Raw genomic sequence first — 18,416 nt, 5'->3', positions numbered from 1 at the left:
AATTGCTTATATAGAACTCATCACTGTACTGCTTTGAGACAGCTCCACTGGCTTGAACTGCCCAAACTCCTAACCTACAATTAACTTTGCCTCTGTCATTCGATCTATTACCTCCCCAATAAGTGTCCTGAACTCAACAATCTAGTACAACATCACTCAGCCAAAAGGCCTCTTAGATCATCAAGCAAACTACTACTAGAAGTCACCAACAGCTACAATAGCTTTGGAGATGCACTATATAGTAGTTCAGTGGCAAAAAATGGAACTCTGTCCCCACTAGCATTCAAAACACATCGTCCAAAGCCTCCTTTAAAGACCTCATCAGGCAACATCTCAAGCAAAGTTGGCAGGGCCATGATTGCTCCCCAGGCTAGTGAAAGCGGATAAGGTACACATACTAAACCTAAAGTACTTGATAATAGTTTTCAATCTTACTCACTAACACTGGCTAATCTACAATGTATGTACTGTACCTGTGTACTATGCATGTATTCTACCTATGTTCCAAATTTCAGCTGTACACCACAAATCTATTAATTACCTTTATTTTTAAATTAATATTTTTTTGTTTGTTCTCTCCACTGCAACTGTTGATGTGCTGCATACCACTGTAAAAACATGTCTTTTGTAATTTGTGTGTATACTGATCATGTCTAAATAACTAAATGTATCTGTAATTTTTCTATGTGGAGCTTTTCTCCCCAGGCATCTGCTGAAAAAGGGCCTTTTCAGCTCAGTCAGACACCCCTGGTTAACAAATGTAAAATTAAATAAATAAATAAATAAATAAATAAATAAATAAATAAATAAATGTGTTGCCTGTTCATTCAAAATGGTGTACACTTAGTGTAGGCATTACTGAATCCCAGAGAAGGTCTATCATTAATAATACCACATTGGATTAGATCATGGAGAAGGAGGTTTCCTGTGTCTGTCTGAAGAAGTTCCATAAGGGCTCTTTCTACCACCTCACACAATACAGTTGTGAGTTTAGTCTGCAGAAGGGTCTCCCTTGTAGAATGAGACCACCAAAGCCTACTTCCACATATCAGGCAGTTTTTAATGCTCTATTAAGAGAGTGCACAGATCAGTATGCTATGTTATTTTTAGGTGTACAATAAGGCTCCCATTGAACTGCCTGACCCTATGAGGGTAGAGGTGACCATTGCTTTTGATGTAACTTTGGGTGGGATTGAGTTTCAGGTAAGGAAGAGTAGATGGGATTCTCCTTTGTGACCTGAAATTTGCTTCAACTTTCAGTGTTACTGTGATAGCTATATCTGTTGGCTCTATTATAGTCAAACACCACAATAACCTCTTGCCTCTCTGTAAATGTAATGTTACTGTCACAGAGGAAATGCTGTGCAAACACCTGTAGATATGTCTTTTATTTAAAAACGAGCTAAAATTGATTTAATCAAGTTAAACAAAGTTCAAATGGTTAAGCGCTTTCACCCACTATATGTGGGCTTCATCAGAACAATGTTACCAGCTGTGACAAACATTTAAATAACTTTTTAGGTGCCAAAAATTCAAAAATGGTCCTCCCTTAAAGTGATATCACTAAATGTATGTCTTTGTATATTTGTCCTATGTTACACTTTTAAATATTTTATCAGATTAAGAAAATTATGGAAAATAATTGGAAAACATTATTGGTGGATGATGAACTGAAAGAGTTAGTAGGCAATAAACCACACTTTGTGTACAAGATGGGATGTAATCTTAAGAAACTTTTGGAGCGAAGTGGGATGAATAAAGAGGTGAATACAACTAATAGTAATAACAAATCGACTAGTAGATGTGGAAGTTGCAGTCTGTGTTGTGTTATAATGGAAGAAGGTGAAACTATCTTAGATAATATAAACAACACTAAAATAAGATTTAGACAGGGTAATTGCAATACGAATTATGTGATTTATATGGCAAAGTGCAGTGCATGTCCTGGATACTATATAGGAAAGATAGAAAGACCTTTTAAAAAGCGGATATATGATCACCTTTATAGTATTAAGAAGAAGGATTGTAACAACGCACTGTATAGACATACAGAAAAGTATGGAGAGTTACACAAATTTGGATTTGCCATATTAGAACACATAAAACATAATCCAAAAGGAGGTAATAGGAAGGAAACCTTGGGGTTTAGAGAAGTATGGTGGCAATTGTATACAGATGCATCAACTCCACCAGGTATGAATGACTATATATCAATTAAATCTATATTAACTATAAGATTATAATGTGAAGCACAAGGGACGGAGTATTAGATATATGTAGAGTTTATAGTGTTACTATTATTAGTACAGTATAAGTAAGAAAAATTGTATTGTTAGAAATAATGGTATTTACAGTTATTTTATTAAGTAGGTTTCATCATATGACTTGTCGATATGTTTACAGAATTGTGCAACAGTTATTTAATGTATATAAGTGTCTTTTATATAATCAATTTTTATATATATTATTTTATATATTTTTTTTATATTTTGTCATATTTTTGTATAACAAATATTTTTTTCATATATTTAGAATGTACGTATATATTGGGATTAAAATAGAGAATTATAACTCTATAATAGCAAGTAAAAAATCTAGTATACATTTTTAGGCATATATACTTTTAGTAGATTGTGTATTAATTAATTTTAAAAGTGTAACATAGGACAAATATACAAAGACATACATTTAGTGATATCACTTTAAGGGCGGACCATTTTTGACTTTTTGGCACCTAAAAAGTTATTTAAATGTTTGTCACAGCTGGTAACATTGTTCTGATGAAGCCCACATATAGTGGGTGAAAGCGCTTAAATATATGAACTTTGTTTAACTTGATGAAATAAATTTTAGCTCGTTTTTAAATAAAAGACATATCTACCGGTGTTTGCACAGCGTTTCCTCTGTGACAGTAACGTTACATTTATAGAGAGGTAAGAGGCTCTATTATAGTGACACATTTTAAATTAACATACTATTTTATTCTTTGTACATATATATTGAATTGCAGCTGAGGTGATTTTGCATCTTATTGCCTCTCTGAAAAGATTCCTAACACATTCAGGTTCAACAGGTTATGGTATGAGTAATTATGCTTTTCTGTTCAGAGTACTGACCTATAGCCTTGATATAGTATGTAGCAGTATATATTTTCTGCCAATAATAAAATTTCCACATTCTCTTTGATAACATTTGCACAATTAAAAAAATAGTTTCTCTTATAGCTAGCAGAGCAACTTAGACTGATAAAGCCCTAACAGTGACCCACACAACCAAAGTTAAATCTGTGACTCAGGTACTAGAGGAACCAGATTAGGAGGACAGGAAATTAGTGGCTAACTCTAGTCCACCTATTTGGGGGGCACCCAGACCTCCTGCTTTACCGATGCACACTGGAGTCTGGGTCTGTCAGCATGCCCTAACCAGCATAACATGTGTGGAACTGCAAAAGCAAGAGACATGTATTGCAGTCACATTCATCAGATATTATGGGGTGAGTTCAGATTTAATATAAAAATATTCTTACATTTGCTAAGGACATGGTTGAATTAGCACTGCCAGCTAGTTCCCTGACCTGGGGCAATATGGGTCCACCTTGGCCTAAAATGTAGGTGGTCCTAGTGTGTAGGGTGAAGCCAAACTCCTGATTGCAAGAAAGAATGCATTTAAAAAGGATTACATAGTCTAATGGCTAACTAGATGACAACTCCTCTGGATGGCTCTTGTCCACTGACAGTGGTTACTATATAGTCAATGTAACAGTAGAATGAATGCCTAGACACATAGTGGGGCACACAGGCCATGGGACATTCCATATCAAGATGTTAACGTACAGCTCCAGTGGATATTTAATGCTATACAATGTCCCATAGCCTGGGGCATATTGCTGATTGATGCCATAAACAGGACCTTATAGCTCTAATGACAGCACTTTCATCAATAAAAAAGTTTTATGACATTTTATTAAGTGGTGCAGCTATAGTTAGCAATAAGCAATACATGAAATACAAAAATGCAGTTTAAAATACTTACCAGTGAAGTTTCAGTTCTGAATGTATTATTAAACAGTTTTTGCTATTGTACAATGTTGGAAGTTTAACACAAGAAAAAGAACTCCGATTTGAGCTACTGTTTCAAAACTCAGAATTAACCAGTATTTCTCTGAAGATTACATTTGTCAAAACAGCTCTCTGTTATAGTCATTAAATTCTTTCAAAGAACACAAGGTAAAAGCAAAAAAAAATTTATGACAGTACTGATTTCAAGCCATACATTCACAAGCTGTCATTACACTGCTGTTTGGAAATTCATTGTAAGTTTCTAAGCAGGTGGTTGGAGATCCAAAATGTAGTTTGTGTTGTAAAAAGGCACCAGAACTAAATTTATTTTCAGTACCATTCCAGCTACTGTTGAAATCAAAGTCTGTAATCTCACCAATAAATTTAAATTCAAATTACTGGCCAGCCACTGATATGAGCAGTTTCTGGGAGTTTACTTGTTCCCAAACAAAAATTCAGGTTGGCAATGTATATTTCTTTATTTCTCAAGCTGCTTTGTATTATCATGGGGGTCCATATGGTCTTAAGCACAAAAACACTTGTCAAGAAATGCAGGATAAAAGTATAAAGGTATAACTTTTGCTGCTATTCAGATTACTTATCCTCAGCAGTCACTAATCTCCTACTTGTAACACAGTTACCAGTCTTATATTCAGCAGTCACTAATCTACTTGTAATACAATTACCAGTGTTATGTTCAGCAGTCACTAATCTCCTGCTTGTAACACAATTACCAATGTTATGTTCAGCAGTCACTAATCTGCTTGTAGCACAATTACCAATGTTATGTTCAGCAGTCACTAATATACTTGTAACACAATTACCAGTGTTATGTTCAGCAGTCACTAATCTCCTGCTTGTAACACAATTACCAGTGTTATATTCAGCTGTCACTAATCTCCTGCTTTTAACACAATTACCAGTGTTATGTTCAGCAGTCAGTAATCTACTTGTAGTACAATTACCAATGTTATGTTCAGCAGTCACCAATCTCCTATTTGTTACACAATTGCCAGTGTTATTTTCAGACACTTTGTACATTCCAGTAGCTCTCAGGTCTGTCCCTGAAAATGTCCCCCTAACTATGCTCCCACTGACTGGAAATGATTAAGCTGTGCATACAAAGGTCTATACTCCTTTCAAGGACTTAATAAAACTGCTTACATTTGATAAAAATAAGAACACATAACAAAGATTTCTATTAAAATGTGTTAGCTCAAAAAAAGGTGTAACATATTATTGCATTTCAGTAAGTGTTGTCTGCAAATCCTTTTTTTTTCTTTTCTGATCACTGGTTCTAGGTGATGGTCACTATTGATGTGACACCCCAACTACATGTATAAAACTTTAAAAAGGTGTGAGGCCAAGGCCAATGTGGATTGAACATTCTTAGCTACTGTCCACTTTTCCTAGTATTTGAACTGTTGTAAATTACCTAATTTAAAAAATCAAAATACCAATTCTACAAGTACCAGCTCATCAGAGAAGACACAGATGCAGTCAAAGTCTATTCAGTGCTTTCATTCTTCTTTAATAACCCACACACGAACTTCATCAGAATCTAACAAACAATTCAAACATACTGTTTAAAATGGTGCCAAAACAGTCATGTGATATGCAAACAACCAATCAATGCCTGTCCTTACGTAATAGTAGGTTAAAAAAGTCCCTGAACCAAAATATATTGTATCAGATTTAAGGCAGAATGGATACTATTTAAAACTTTGGTGCTGACCAGAAACATTTAATGTTAATATGATCATTGAGTCCAGGGTATTTATCGCTCTTAACTTGATCTGTCTGCAAGATTCTCGGCACTCAAGCCGTACCTTATACTTCCATGAAAAGTCCTCCATATTGACAGCTTCCAGTACACTAAAAGTGAATTTGTTAAAACAAGAAAAAGTCAATGAATGTTTTGCTAATGTATTAGTTTGATCTTTTTTTTTGATCACCGAATTGCACTCGTAAATTCTCCATGCAAATTTTCCAACAGTTTTTTCCTACATAAAAGCAAGGGAATGTTTCACATTTAGCAATATAAAAGGATAAGTCAAGAGCTCAGATGTAAGTGCAGGAGGTGTTACTTATGAACCTGCAATGCTTGTATCTAATGCATTTAAAGGTGCCTGAGGTGAAACATTCAGCATTTTTGGTATGTGAACCTCTTTCCAAAAAGGCCCTAATGTTGTGTAATTTTTTATATGTACACACAAGACGTTCACATAAACCTTTTGCCAAGTCACTATTACCTAGAATGATTTTCCAGTTGTCTTCTAGGATTTCTTTTATTATGTTCATTTCTGCAGTAATCTGTAAAGGGAATGCAATTCTAAAGGCAAGGAGTCTGAGGTTTGTTTTGGAGTGGATGTGTAAATTTCCACCATAGATGTTCCATTGCCATTTTGCTAAGATGGGCTTGGATCTGTCTAACCTAAGCAGTGACACTTCATGTTAGATATTTGACTACTAATCAGGGTTGTAACCTCATACTAAGAAGAAGGATCACAGAGTTATAGACTCCTTTACAAAGGTGCCATTATTGCTCGTGAGTCTGCTTAATTTATATAATGGTATTACAGCCAAGTCAGAAAGGCTTTCCATGACCATTATTAAGAGAAAGAACAACTATTTGAAGGGATATTTAGAAGCTTATGAAAAGGACACAGCTTATCCGTTGGAAACCTCTAATTTAATTACTGAAGGTGCCAATCCCATGCTAACCACCAATACTGTCCCTATAAGAAATCAGGAGCAGAGGGACAGTTTGAATAACATGATTCAGCCAGTCACTGGAGCTACCAACAACACACAACAGGCATTGCTAACCCCTATTCTCTCTCCCCAGCCCCTTTTTTGATTGCACTCATCAGGGAGCATCAGAATACCAAAATGGCAGATAGGAAAGAAGAAACAGAACAGGGGGAAAGGAAGGAACAACAAAATGAAAAAATGAACTTGGACTTTGAAATTTTGAACCTGAGTTTAATTTGAATCATTACCATCATGATGTTTTAGCTAAAGGTTTTTCTTTCATTCCAACACAAAGGGCAAACATTACCCAGACTCTAATAGATTTTAAAATGTATGTACGTAAATTGAATCTAAAATACATTTTTAAAGGTATTCCACACTTTGAAGATCAAAATGATGCAGTTAGAAAGAAAAGAATATACAATCCTACACTGCACATGACACTGCAGGTGTTTCATGATCATTGTAAAGATGACTTTCATAAGAGACTGGGCACTAAACCCCAAGCACACAATTTAACAAAAGAAGAAAGGGGTGCCTAAAATGAACTGTTGAGGAGTGAAGACATCCTCATTATGAAAGCAGATGGGGGGGGGTACTACAGTAGTAATGAACAAAAAAAATTATGCAATGGACATCTGTACTTTATTGAGTGATGAGAACTGTTATGAGGAAACCACCAAACAGAAGATTAACAAAAGCTTTTCAGTGATAGACCACTCACTTTTTGACCTATTAAGTCAAGGTGAAATAGATGCAGAAATGTAATATTTTCTACAAGTTGAGCTCCTTAAGATGGCGAGATTCTTCAGAATTCCAAAAGAACATAAAAATAAAGAAAATCCCCCTTCAGACCAGTAGTAACTGCAGACAGCTATAAGACAGAGTCCAGTTCATGTTGTAGGTAATTTATTAAACCACATTGTACAAGCTTCTGAATTTTACTTGAGAGACTTCTGGCATTTATTAGAATTGTTGAGTAATATACAAATGCCAATGGAGGGGTGTGTGTTTGCAAATCTTGATGTTGTGTCCCTATATACCTGTACTGAACAGAATATAGGGACTGAATTCATAAGGAACTATCTAAATAACTGTAACAACTTAAGCAATGGTTTAATTAACACCATTTGCACCTTGTTGAATCTAGTACTGGATGACAATTTCTTTACTTTTACTGGCAAACTTTACAAGCAGAAGATGGGGGTTTCCATGGGAGCAAAGCCCTGTCTTTGCTAATCTTGTCATGGCCTGTTGGGAACAAGAACATTTGAAATCCCACCCTTTGTTCTCCAATGTCATCTTCTACAGGAGATACATAGACAACTTGGTTTTCTTATGGAAAGGTGATGAGGAAGAATTTAAAAATTTTACTCTCACCTCAACAACAGCACAGCCTTTTTCGAATTCTCCATGAGTGGGTATGGGAACAAGATCAATTATCTGGATAGCAACTTGACGTTGGACATGACCAACTACACTATGGAGAGCAAAATACATAGAAAATAAACTTTTATTAACCAGGATCTGCACAAGAAGAGTATGCATCCATTCCATATGAAGAAAGTAATTGTTATGGAACAATTTATCAGATTAAACAGACTCACAAGCAATGGCACCACCTTTCTATAGGAGTCTATAACTCTGAGATCCTTCTTCTTAGCACTAGGGTACAACTCTGATTGGTAGTCGAAGAACCAACATGAAGTTTCACTGCTTAGGTTAGACAGAGCCAAGCCCATCTTACACAAAGTGGCAACAGAACAATTATCGGTGGAAATTTACACACTTACTCCAAATCAAACCTCAGACTCTGCCTTTAGAAGAGCATTCCCTTTACAAATTACTGCAGACATGAATGTAATAAAAGCAATCATAGAAGACAATTGGAAAATCATTCTAGGTAATAGTTACTTGGCAAAAAGTTTAGGAGAACATCTTGTTTGTACATATAAAAGATCACACAACATTAGGGCCTTTTTGGAAAGAGGTTCATGCCCTAAAAACACTGGATGTTGCACCTCAGGCACCTTTAAATGCATTAGATGCAAGTATTGCAGGTTCATAAGTAACACCTCCTGCACTTACATCCGAGCTCTTGGCTTACCTTTTACATTGCTATATGTGAAACATTCCCTTGCTTTTAACAATATTCAAAATGAAACACTGTACAACAATGGTCAATGAAGTAAAGTTCTCTTGGAGAATAGGTAGTGTGGTTAAATGATATAAAACTTTTAAAGGTGCAACATATATAGCAAAAAAACTTGCATAAATTTCCAGTACTTCAATTAAATTTACTTACAAGATATTCACGCTGTGATTGCAGTTATACTATAGCGAAATGATGGTTCCAAAGTATCCAGTCTTATGATGGCTCCAAAGTATCCAGTCTTTTTAGTCTGATATACAAAGTATCCACACTGAAGATGTAGTAGCTGCTGTGTGACTGTGATGCACTGTGATAACAGCTTAACCAGTCTAACAGATCAAATAAGAGCTTCTAGCTTTAATGAAAAAAATGAAAAAGTTAAAATCTTCATGTCAAGTTAAAATCTTGATGTAGAATAAAACAGTCCCTCTGTATTCCAAACAATAAGCACTTTCGGTATCTTCTTCAGATCGATTCACAGCGTGAATACCTTGTAAGTGAATTTAATGGAAGTACTGGAAATTTATGCAAGTTTTTTGCTATATATGTTGCTCCTTTAAAAGTTTTATATCATTTAACCACACTACCTATTCTCCAAGAGAACTTTACTTCTTTGGCCATTGTTGTACAGCGTTTCATTTTGAATATTGTTTTTACTTGTTATTGATAGCTGTACTTTAGCATTAGGAGGTACACTTTCTTTATTCCCTTGCTTTTATGTAGGAAAAACTTTCAGAAAATTTGCCAACAGAATTTACAAGCATAATTTAGTGATCAAAAATAAAGCTGAAAGTAATATGTTAGCAAAACATTCATTGAATTGTTCTTGTTTAAAGAAACTACTTTTAGTGTACTAGAAACTGTCAGTTTGAAGGACTTTTCAGGGAATTGTAAGGTACAGCTTGAGTGCCAAGAATCTTGCTGGGAGAGTGGGTTAAGAGCTGACAAATACCCTGGACTCAATAATATTAATATTAAATGTTTCTTGTCAGCACAAAAGATTTTAATAGTATCCAGTCTGCCTTAAATCTGATACAATGCATTTTGGTTCAGGCACTTTTTTAACCTACTATTACCTAAGGACAAGCATTGATTGGTTGTTTGCATACCATGACTGTTTCGGCACCATTTTTAAACAGTATGTTTGAATTGCTTGTTAGATTCTGATGAAGTTCTTGTGTGGATTATTTAAAAAGTATGTCTGAAAAGCTGGTACTTCTAGAAATGTTCTTTTGTCTTTTTTTTTTAATTAGGTAATTTACAAGAGTTCAAATACCAAGAAAAGTGGGGAGTAACTAAGAAATTTCAATCCACGTGGGCTTTGGCCTTGGTCTCAACCCCATTTTTTTCAATTTTATACATGTAGTTGGGGTTTTCATTCAATAGTGACCATCACTTAACACCACTGCTCACATAAGAAAAAAAAAAAAAGGATTCACAGACAACACTTACTGAAAAGCAGTAATATTTTACACATTTTTCTAGTGCTGAGGAAAAAGCAGAAAGAAAATATTAAACACTAACACATTCTAATAAAGGATTTTGCCATGTGTTCTTATCTGTAAGAAGCTTTATTAAGTCCTTGAAAACAGTATAGGCCTTTATATGCACAGATTAATTATTTCCAGTCAGTGGAAGTATAGTTAAGCGGACATTTTCAGGGACATCCCAAGAACTGCTAGAATGTACAGTGTCAAAACATAACACTGGTAATTGTGTTACAAGTAGGAGATTAGTAACTGCTGGACATAACACTGGTAACTGTGTTACAGGTAGATTAGTAACTGTTGAACATAACACTAGTAACTGTGTTACAAGTAGGAGATTAGTAACTGCTGGATATAACACCAGTAACTGTGTTACAGGCAGATTAGTAACTGTTGAACATAACATTGGTAATTGTGCTTCAAGTAGATTAGTAACTGCTGAACATAACACTGGTAATTGTGTTACAAGTAGATTAGTGATTGATGAACAAAACATTGACAATTGTGTTGCAAGAAGGGAGATTAGTGACTGCTAAACATAACATTGGCATTTGTGTTACAAGTAGACTAGTGACTGCTGAACATAACACTGGTAATTGTGTTACAAATAGACTAGTGACTGCTGAACATAACACTGGTAATTGTGTTACATGTAGATTAGTAACTGTTGAACATAACATTGGTAATTGTGCTACAAGTAGATCAGTGACTGCTAAACATAACACTGGTACTTGTGTTATAAATAGATTAGTGACTGCTAAACATAACATTGATAATGGTGTTAAAGGTAGATTAGTAACTGTTGAACATAACATTGGTAATTGTGCTAGAAGTAGATTAGTGACTGCTGAACATAACACTGGTAATTGTGTTATAAGTAGATTAGTGACTGCTGAACATAACATTGGTAATTGTGTTGCAAGCAGGAGATTAGTGACTGCTGAACATAGCGGTAATTGTGTCACAAGTAGATTAGTGACTGCTGAACATAACATTGGTAATTATGTCACAAGCACATTAGTGACTGCTGAACATAACATTGGTAATCGTGTTACAATTAGATTAGTGACTGCTGAACATAACACTGGTAATTGTGTTACAAATAGGAGATTGGTGACTGCTGAACATAACACTGGTAATTGTGTTACAAGTAGATTAGTGACTGCTGAACATAACATTGGTAATTGTATTACAAGTAGATTAGCGACTGCTGAACATAACATTGGTAATTGTGTTACAAGTAGATTAGTGACTGCTAAACATAACACTGGCAATTGTGTTACAAGTAGATTAGTGACAGCTGAACATAACACTGGTAGTTGTGTTGCAAGCAGTAGATTAGTGACTGCTGAACATAACACTGGTAATTGTGTTACAAGTAGATTAGTGACTGCTGAACATAACACTGGTAATTGTGCTAAAATTGGAGATTACTGACTGCTGAACATATCACTGGTAATTGTGTTGCAAGTAGATTAGTGACTGCTGAACAAAACACTGGTAATTGTGTTACAAGTAAATTAGTGACTGCTGAACATAAGACAAGGAATTGTGTTACACATAAGAGATTACTGACTGCTGAACATAACACTGGTAATTGTGTTACAAGTACATTAGTGACAGCTGAACATAACACTGGTAATTGTGTTGCAAGCAGTAGATTAGTGACTGCTGAACATAGCACTGGTAATTGTGTTACAAGTAGATTAGTGACTGCTGAACACAATACTGGTAATTGTGTTACAAGGAGATTAGTGACTGCTGAACATAACAAGGATAATTGTGTTACAGATAGGAGATTACTGACTGCTGAACATAACACTGGTAATTGTGTTACAAGTAGATTACTGACTGCTAAACATAACATTGGTAATTGTGTTACAAGTAGATTACTGACTGCTGAACGTAACACTGGTAATTGAGTTACAAATAGGAGATTACTGACTGCTAAACATAACACTGGCAATTGTGTTACTAGTAGATTATTGACTGCTGAACATAACATTGGTAATTGTGTTGCAAGTAGATTAGTGACTGCTGAACATAACACTAGTAATTGTGTTACAAATAGGAGATTAGTGACTGCTGGACATAACACTGGTAATTGTGTTGCAATTAGATTAGTAACTGCTGAAGATAACATTGGCAATTGTGTTACAAGTAGATTAGTGATGCTGAACATAACACTGGCAATTGATTTACAAGTAGATTAGTGACTGCTGAACATAACACTGGTAATTGTGTTACAAGTAGATTAGTGATGCTGAACATAACATTGGTAATTGTGTTACAAGTAGGAGATTAGTGACAGCTGAACACAACACTCATAATTGTGTTAAAAGTAGATTATTGACTGCTGAACATAACATTGGTAATTGTGTTACAAGTAGATTAGTGACTGCTGAACATAACACTGGTAATTGTGTTACAAGTAGGAGATTAGTGACTGCTGAACATAACACTGGTAATTGTGTTGCAAGTAGATTAGTGACTGCTGAACATAACACTGGTAATTGTGTTACAAGTAGGAGATTAGTGACTGCTGAACATAACACTGGTAATTGTGTTACAAGTAGACTAGTGACTGCTGAACATAACATTGGTAATTGTGTTACAAGTAGGAGATTGGTGACTGCTGAACATAACACTGGTAATTGTGTTGCAAGTAGATTGGTGACTGCTGAACATAACATTGGTAATTGTCTAATAAACCACCAAATGAAGAACAGTGCTAAAACAAAAACTAGTAAGCAGCCAGAAAGCACTGTATCGAGGAGATACCAAGCACCGGACAGCTCTAGGATACACAAACAGTTTATTCGATCCACATGCAACGTTAAACACTTGATGAAACACAGCGTTTTTCGTCTATAAAACAGACTTCATTAGACACCTGCTGAACATAACACTGGTAATTTTGTTGTAAGTAGATTAGTGACTGCTGAGCCCAACACTGTTAATTTTGTTACAAGTAGGAGATTAGTGACTGCTGAACATAACACTGGTAATTGTGTTGCAAGTAGATTAGTGACTGCTGAACATAACATTGGCAATTGTGCTACAAGTAGATTATTGACTGCTGAACATAACATTGGAAATTGTGTTACAGGTAGATTAGTGACTGCTGAACATAACACTGGTAATTGTGCTACTAGTAGGAGATTAGTGACTGCTGAACATAACACTGGTAATTGTGTTGCAAGTAGATTAGTGACTGCTGAACATAACATTGGTAATTGTGTTACAAGTAGATTAGTGACTGCTGAACGTAACGCTGGTAATTGATTTACAAGTAGATTAGTGACTGCTGAACATAACACTGGTAATTGTGTTACAAGTAGATTAGTGATGCTGAACATAACATTGGTAATTGTGTTTCAAGTAGGAGATTAGTGACAGCTGAACAAAACACTCGTAATTGTGTTACAAGTAGATTAGTGACTGCTGAACATATCACTGGTAATTGTGTTACAAGTAGGAGATTAGTGACTGCTGAACATAACACTGGTAATTGTGTTGCAAGTAGATTGGTGACTGCTGAACATAACATTGGTAATTGTGTTACAAGTAGATTAGTGACTGTTGAACATACCACTGGTAATTGTGTTACAAGTAGGAGATTGGTGACTGCTGAGCATAACACTGGTAATTGTGTTGCAAGTATATTAGTGACTTCTGAACATAACACTGGTAATTGTGTTACAAGAAGGAGATTAGTGACTGCTGAACATAACACTGGTAATTGTGTTACAAGTAGACTAGTGACTGCTGAACATAACATTGGTAATTGTGTTACAAGTAGATTAGTGACTGCTGAACATAACATTGGTAATTATGTTACAAGTAGATTAATGTCTGCTGAACATAACACTGGTAATTGTGTTACAAGTAGATTAGTGATGCTTAACATAACATTGGTAATTGTGTTACAAGTAGGAGATTGGTGACAGCTGAACATAACACTGGTAATTGTGTTAAAGTAGATTAGTGACTGTTGAACATAACACTGGTAATTGTGTTACAACTAGGAGATTAGTGACTGCTGAACATAACACTGGTAATTGTGTTGCAAGTAGATTAGTGACTGCTGAACATAACATTGGCAATTGTGTTACAAGTAGATTAGTGACTGCTGAACATAACACTGGTAATTGTGCTACAAGTAGGAGATTAGTGACTGCTGAACATAACACTGGTAATTGTGTTGCAAGTAGATTAGTGACTGCTGAACATAACATTGGTAATGGTGTTACAAGTAGATTAGTGACTGCTGAACATAACACTGGTAATTGTGTTACAAGTAAGAGATTAGTGATTGCTGAACATAACACTGGTAATTGTGTTGCAAGTAGATTAGTGACTGCTGAACATAACATTGGTAATTGTGTTACAAGTAGATTAGTGACTGCTGAACATAACACTGGTAATTGAGTTGCAAGTAGATTAGTGACTGCTGAACATAACACTGGTAATTGTGTTACAAGTAGATTAGTGATGCTGAACATAACATTGGTAATTGTGTTGCAAGTAGGAGATTAGTGACAGCTGAACATAACACTCGTAATTGTGTTACAAGTAGATTATTGACTGCTGAACATAACATTGGTAATTGTGTTACAAGTAGATTAGTGACTGCTGAACATATCACTGGTAATTGTGTTACAAGTAGGAGATTAGTGACTGCTGAACATAACACTGGTAATTGTGTTGCAAGTAGATTGGTGACTGCTGAACATAACATTGGTAATTGTGTTACAAGTAGATTAGTGACTGTTGAACATACCACTGGTAATTGTGTTACAAATAGGAGATTGGTGACTGCTGAGCATAACACTGGTAATTGTGTTGCAAGTAGATAAGTGACTGCTGAACATAACACTGGTAATTGTGTTACAAGTAGGAGATTAGTGACTGCTGAACATGACACTGGTAATTGTGCTACAAGTAGACTAGTGACTGCTGAACATAACATTGGTAATTGTGCTACAAGTAGATTAGTGACTGCTGAACATAACATTGGTAATTGTGTTACAAGTAGATTACTGACTGCTGAACATAACACTGGTAATTGTGTTACAAGTAGATTAGTGATGCTTAACATAACATTGGTAATTGTGTTACAAGTAGGAAATTTGTGACAGCTGAACATAACACTGGTAATTGTGTTACAAGTAGATTATTGACTGCTGAACATAACACTGGTAATTGTGTTACAAGTAGGAGATTAGTGACTGCTGAACATAACACTGGTAATTGTGTTGCAAGTAGATTAGTGACTGCTGAACATAACACTGGTAATTGTGTTACAAGTACATTAGTGACTGCTGAACATAACATTGGTAATTGTGTTACAAGTAGGAGATTAGTGACAGCTGAGGATAAGTAATCTGAATAGCAGCAAAAATCATGCCTTTATGCTTTTATCCTGCATTTCTTGACAAGTGTTTTTGTACTTAAGACAATATGAACCTCCCTTGGTAATACAAAACAGCTTGAGACATAAAGAAATATAAATTGCCATCCTGAGTGTTTGTCTGAGAATAAGTAAACTCCTTGAAACTGGTCATATCAGTGACTGGCCAGTTCTTTGAATTTAAATTTATTGGTGAGATTACAGACTTTGATTTCAACAGTAACTGCAATGGTACTGAGAATTAATTTAGTTCTGGTGCCTTTTTACAACAGAAACTACATTTTGGATCTCCATCCACCTGCTTAGAAACTTAAAATGAATTTCCATACAGCAGTGTAATGACAGTTTGTGAATATATGGCTTGAAATCAGTCTTATCTGTCTGTCATAATTTTTTTTCTTTTACCTCGTTTTTCTTTGAAAGAATTTAATGACTATAACAGAGAGCTGTTTTGACAAATGTAGTCTTCAGAGAAATACTGGTTAATTCTGAGTTTTGAAACAGTAGCTCAGATCAGAGTTCTTTTTCTTCTGTTAAGCTTGCAACATTTTACAACAGCAAAAAGCATGCAATAATACATTCAGAACTGAAACTTCACTGTTAAGTATTTTAAACTGCATTTTTGTATTTCATGTATTATTTGCTAACTATAGCTGCACTACTTAATAAAATGGCATAAATCTTTTTTATTGATGAAAGTGCTGTCATTACAGCAATAAGGGTCTGTTTATGGCATCAATCAGCAATATGCCCCAGGCTATGGGACATCATATAGCATTGAATATCCACTGTAGCTGTACGTTAACATCTTGATATGGAATGTCCCATGGCCTGTGTGCCCTACTATGCATCTTGGCATTCATTCTCCCATTGCAATGACTACTTAGTGACCATTGTTAGTGGACAAGAGCCATCCAGAGGAATTGTCATCTTGGAAGCAAATTACACTGTTTAATCCTCTTTAAATGCATTCTTTCTTGTAATCATGGGTTTGGCTTCACCCTACACACTAGGACTACCTACGTTTAAGGCCAAGCTACATCCATATTGCCCCAGGTCAGGGAACTAGTTGGCAGTGTTAGTTCAACCATGTCCTCAGCAAATATAAGATCTTTTTTTTGTGTTAAATCTGACCTCACCCCACAATATCTGATGAGTGTGACTGCAATACATAGCTGTTGCATTTGCAGTTTCACACATGTCGTGCTGGTTATGGCATGCTGACAGACCCAGACTCCAGTGTGTGTCAGTAAAGCAGGGGTCTGACTGCCCCCTCCCCAAAGAGGTGGACTTAGAGTCAACCACTAATTTCCTGTCCTCCTCATCTGGTTTCTCTAGTGCCTGGGTCACTAATTTAAATTTGGTTGTGTGGGTCACTGTTAGGGTTTTATCACTTTAAGTTGCTCTGCTAGCTATTAGAGAGACTATTTTTTAATTGTGCAAATGTTATCAAACAGAATATGGAAATCTATTACTGGCAGAAAATATATACTGCTACATACTATATCATGGCTATATGTCAGTACAGTGAACAGAAAATAATAATTACTTATACCATAACCAACCATAACTAGGCATTGATTGGTTGTTTGCATACCACATGACTGTTTTGGCACCATTTTTAAACAGTATGCTTGAACTGTTAGATTCTGATGAAGTTCTTGTCTTGATTAAAAGAACAAAAGTGCTAAATAGAATTTGAATGTGTCTGTGTCTTCTTTGAAGAGCTGGTACTTGTAGAATTGTTCTTTTGGTTTTGTGTGCTTTATTCTGCACCATTATTGGGATTTTAAATTACCTCATTTGTAACACCTTTTATTTATTTATTAAATGTGCAAATAAACTGGTGCTTTTTGGACCATTTTCAACTAAGGCCTTGGCCACAAAGGCAAGGATAGTTACAGCTTATACACAGGCAATTTAATGTATTCAATCAAGCAACATGTGCTTGAGAGGTGGGAGAAAAGTCACGCAGTCACAGGGAGAACATGCAAAGCTCCAATCTGAAAGTAACTGAAGGCCAAGATTAAAAACTAGGAGGCAGTGATTTTATTGCAAAGTCATTAAGCTGTCCTAGTATCATTGTTTTGTTGTGTGTTGTTGATTTCTTTGCGTATCTGTCCATCAGAACTACATGCAGAAACACTATATAACTAGCCAAATGTCTCATCTAATATGAACTGAAAAGAATATGCTCATGATGACATCACAATTCAAGGCATGCAGCTATAGACTTCAGTCGTTAATATACAAACATATACATGTGTACCACTACAGAGTAGATTTTAATCTATTTCATGTCAGTCTTCTTCTTGCAATTTGTATGCTTGTTTAATTATACCACCAAACAGAAAAAATATTCTTATTTACTCCAGCTTTCAGCACTGCAAAAATATGAGGATAACAAATAGCAAAGGGATCCAAAAATGAGTCTCTTTGTCACACAGCCCGGTAGTTCTAAATGTACCCCAACACAAATATAAAGCACAGGAACCCTCAATGTTTTCCTGGATTGACAACATAAATATTTAAGGTCAATAATAAGAATTTAA

The sequence above is a fragment of the Protopterus annectens genome, chromosome 7.part0 (genome assembly GCF_019279795.1).
Source record: "Protopterus annectens isolate FY-2018-M chromosome 7.part0, PAN1.0, whole genome shotgun sequence".
Classification (NCBI taxonomy): domain Eukaryota; kingdom Metazoa; phylum Chordata; order Ceratodontiformes; family Protopteridae; genus Protopterus; species Protopterus annectens.
Note: the sequence above shows the minus strand (reverse complement) of the source record.